The 4835-nt window shown below is 40.8% G+C and overlaps 1 pseudogene; it reads left to right on the top strand.

Annotated features, from left to right (window-relative positions):
• The first annotated feature begins 521 nt into the window (after positions 1–521).
• On the top strand, positions 522–639 carry LOC126413703 (5S ribosomal RNA; annotated as a pseudogene).
• Positions 640–4835: the final 4196 nt, after the last annotated feature.

Below are 4835 nucleotides of genomic sequence, written 5' to 3'. Positions count from 1 at the left end.
AGCGCAGCAGAAAACGTGGCTGCAGTTCACCAGAAAATGCTTCAGAGTCCTACCAACTCTCCCCGACGCCTGTCTCAAGAGACCGGCCCGTTGGACCCTGGAACTCGTTCTCCGGGCCACTTTTATTTGCTCCACCCTGTACATCCATCACTTCACGCACGAAGAAGACAGGTAAAACAGAAGACTGGATGTGAGGATATGCTACAGAGATTTATAAAAACACAAACACTTGAATATTTTGTCTTACTTATAATGACGTGAAGAATACTTGGACTTACACTGCATAACATTTGTGACATGCAAACATTAAATTTCGTTCGATTTTACACACTGATTAACCAAAATGAGTAGACAGGAAGAATAGTATTTATATACAGGGTAAGCCATGGAAGACGTAACACCCCTTTTATTTCGTGAACAGTGACACGTATCGAAACACGTTTTTCGGCGAATGTTAGAGCCTCGAGGTGCAGATATGTTTTTATTTGGCCAATGTCTTTAACGCTGATATCAACTGAGACGCCAACGGCCTTGCCACTGTGGTAACACCGGTTCCCGTCAGATCACCGAAGTTAAGCGCTGTCGGGCTGGGCTAGAACTTGGATGGGTGATCATCCGGTATGCCGAGTGGTGCTGGCAAGCGGAGTGCACTCGGCGCTTGTGAGGCAAACTGAGCAGCTACTTGATTGAGAAATAGCGGCTCCGGTCTCGGAAACTTACGTACGAGCGGGAGAGCGGTGTGCTGACCTCAGCCCCTCCATATCCGCATCCAGTGACGTCTGTCGGCTGAGGATGACACGGCGGCCGGTCGTTACCGTTGGGCCTTCATGGCCTGTTCGGGAGGAGTTTAATTGTAGTTTAGTTTGTATCAACTGAGATACTGAAGTACTTTTTTATGGATGCGTGTACTTTTACAACTGTATTCGATAGATGTTGAAAACAATTACAGCAATATAGCGTTTGTTAATGTTGACGGTAAAACCTGTCGTAAAAAAATTCAAGAAATGTTGTAGAATGTGAGAGCATGGTGGTCGAAACTGGCAATTGTTGGGCACACAATACGAAGCAGGCATCTCGGATCATGCTTTTAGTTACATACGTAAGGCAGGCCTGTGCTACGATAATAAAGCTTTATTTCCCTTTGAACCAACTAAGGCTGGTACTACACTATCAAATTTCTTTGTCAAAGATTTGATCAAAGATGTGATCAAATATTCCGTCAAATATATTTGACAAAGATCTTTGACGTAGCGCTAGAAGGGGTATTACACTGTCATCAAATTTCTCGTCAAAGTTGAAGATGGCTGACAACAACTTGTTATTAACCGCAGCAGTTGCACGTACCGCAATTGCATTGTGTGCACATGCGGAAAAGAAGTGGGGGAAAAAAAAGAACTATACATGCGAGGTTGACAGTCTTAAATTCCCGTGATTACAACTTGATAATAAATTCAGTTGGGAGAAGCGCACCACAGAACTACAGCAACGCCTTAACAAATCTGTATTTGCAGTTCAAGTGTTAGCAGACATAGGCAACATAAAAATGAAAAATCTTGCACACTTTGCCTACTTTCATTCCATAATGTCATATGGTATAATATTTTGGGGTAAATCTTCAAGTCAAACAAAAGTTTTCAGAGTCCAAAAGCATGTGATACGTATTATTTGTGGAGTGAATTCACGGACGTCCTGAAGAAACCTCTTCAAAGAACTGGGTATACTAACTACTGTCTCTCAGTATATTTACTCCTTAGTGAAATTTGTCCAAAACAATATATCTTTTTTTCCAACAAACAACTCAGTTCATACATACAATACCAGGAACAAATATGATCTGCACAAGGACTTAAAAGCACTTACTTTAGTTCAAAAAGGGGTCCACTACTCAGGAACACTCATCTTCAATAATTTGCCAGCAAACATAAAAAATTTAGTTACAAATAAAGATCAGTTTAAAAGGAGCCTGAAAGACTTACTAGTGGCCAACTCCTTCTACTCCATTGACGAAATTTTTAATACAATCAAATGATGTATTGTATTTATTCATATTATTAGTATTGTTTTTTCAGCTTAAAAAATATTGACATGTTCCACATCCACGAGGATCTCCTGAGCACGGATCTATGGAACGAAAAACTAATCTAATCTGGGTGAAGCCGTGGGTTTTACGACGACACGATAAAAGCATTCAACAAAACTTGTTACGTGAATTTACAGTGGAAGACCTCAAGTCGTACATCAATTACTTAAGAATGGATGAGCATACATTTCTGTATGTGCTCAGTGAAGTGTATCCTCATATCACAAAGCACAATATTCACTTAAGAACTGCTACATGTTCAGAAGACAGGCTCACTGTAACACTCCGATTCCTTGCTACAGGAGAGGGTTATGTCAGGTTAGGTTAGGTTAGGTCAGGTCAGGTCAGGTCAGGTCAGGTCTCCAATTCTCTTAATCTATTTTTGTATTCAGGGTGCCTCACGTTGTAAAGCGCCTCATCAGCTTCATAACTCTCTATTAATTTTGTAGTTGTCGGCACACAGCAATTGTATTTACCGGCAATGTTTATAAAAACACTACAGACGACAGAACGCTGCAGCGATGCTAGCGCTCCATGTGGTAACATGTCCCATTGCAGTGAAAAGAAGACAAGCGATTTCTTTGATCAAATCTACAGCGAGGCCCTAGATTTGATCAAATATTGGACGACATTTGACAAAGTTCCTATTACACCATCAAATATCTTTGACAAAGATTTTTGACAAAGATATTTGACAAAGAAATTTGATAGTGTAAGCCGGCCGGAGTGGCCGAGCGGTTCTAGGCGCTTCAGTCTGGAACTGCGCGACCGCTACGGTCGCAGGTTCGAATCCTGCCTCGGGCATGGATGTGTGTGATGTCCTTAGGTTAGTTAGGTTTAAGTAGTTCTAAGTTCTAGGGGACTGATGACCTCAGATGTTAAGTCCCATAGTGCTCAGAGCCATTTGAACCATTTGATAGTGTAATACCGGCCTAACGACCAATATGCAGGTTCATCTATGAATGTTGCACATGGAAATACGACATAGCTTAGATTATAGGGTATCACAAAGGGCTTAGGAGAACTTTGACATTTGTGTATCCTCCCAAGATTTACGTTAGCTGAAACAGAGAAACGAAGTCTTCATTCTTCAAAAATAAAGAGCTCTTATACGCTGCAAAAAGCAGCTAATGTATTAAATATCTAAATGTTAGAAGGAAGATTTGATCTACCTGTTACTGTATGTGGCTTTCTGTTTCTTAGAGGCAAAATACATGCTTTCTGACAACTGCCTCTACTTGCGCTGCTCTAAATTATATCACATGGCATATAGTCGTTGAACTAAACATTTTATTAAAAATACTTTGGTAGCCACCTGAAGACAGCAAAATCAATATTCTTCTTAACTAAACTTCATTTCATGCCGAACATAAGCGCGTAATATAGTGTTACCATCTACGTGCAGTATACGCTGTCGACTTATTTGACATTGCTGTGTGATTTCGTACACACATAAACGAAACAATTTCCTGACAATGAGCCGGTAACCATCCAAATCGCATGATATAAATTTTGTCTTTCAAAAAATATCTTTATCCTTTATTCAAGCACGTGTTCAGGCTGTTGACCGCGGACTGAAAGGCACCGTTAAAACCACCGTTCGGAAGAAATGTGAGCAGATGCAAGTACAGTGCATGATATTGTAGAGCTTGCACTGGCGATTTGACATTCTGACTCATCGTAGCACAAGACTGCGCTTGGCGATGTTGCACCGCGAATGCCGATTCCGGCCACTGCGCTCACATTCCAAGACATTTCTCGAATTTTTTACGACAGGTTTCAACGTCAACATTAACAAAAGCTATATCACTGTACTTGTCTTCTTAAGAGCTATCGAATGCAGTTATAAAAAGAATATGGTTCCTTTTTTTAAAAAACGCCCTTACTTCAATATCTCAGTTAATACCAGAGCAAAAAAAAGGTAAACAAACAAAAAATACGTGCCCCTCGACACTCTAACATTTGCCGAAACCTGCGTTTCGATATGTGTAACCGTTCACGAAATAAAAGGGATTTTACGTCTTGCGTGACTAACCCTGTATATGAAAACTCTCGTGTCTCTTCAACAGAAATGAACTGTATCGTAAATAATGTATAAACAACATGTAACACGTCAGCCTCAGTTGCAAATAGAAACCAAACTTTAGCCAGGTTTCAGCCAAAATAATTCGGCCTTCTTCAGAAGCGAGTGACACTAAACTACTGCATGCAAAAGTTTGGCCATGTCAAGTACAAAACTGTAGCACCGTAGTAACTAGTCATAATCTACATTACTTGGGCTGAAGGAAACAGCAGGCCCCACTGCGCGGACGAGGTCGGTACGCCGCGAGAGCTGCCGTGATACATGTTCAGTTATTATAGTTCCTGACAGGGCTGCACAGTGTTAAAAATTCTTAATGTATAAACGCATTACATCATTATTCTAAGTGCAGATATCCATTAAATCAGCATTACTTCGTTCCACTACTACTTTCAAAGCTACTCTGATTGTGATATATGCTTGCAGTTTCTCTATTTTTATTTAGAGTGTACATTTTTCCCTGCCACATATTAGCGTTTCAAGGGTGCTGGAAACCGGAAGTAAGTGTGGAGCTTGACGTCTTCACAGTGACGAATTCGTAAGAGCTACAGTACGAGATACAACTGGTAAGGGATGAAGAAGCCATTCGGTCGTGCTCTTACGCAAAGAACGATATTTTCCTTAAGTCCTTAAAGAACTAAACGCACACCGCACGGCGGTCTTAGTCACAAATGA

This window comes from Schistocerca serialis, chromosome 7 (assembly GCF_023864345.2).
Source record: "Schistocerca serialis cubense isolate TAMUIC-IGC-003099 chromosome 7, iqSchSeri2.2, whole genome shotgun sequence".
Lineage (NCBI taxonomy): Eukaryota > Metazoa > Arthropoda > Insecta > Orthoptera > Acrididae > Schistocerca > Schistocerca serialis.
The sequence above is the reverse complement of the archived record's forward strand: the minus strand, read 5'-3'. Positions and strand labels throughout refer to the sequence as shown.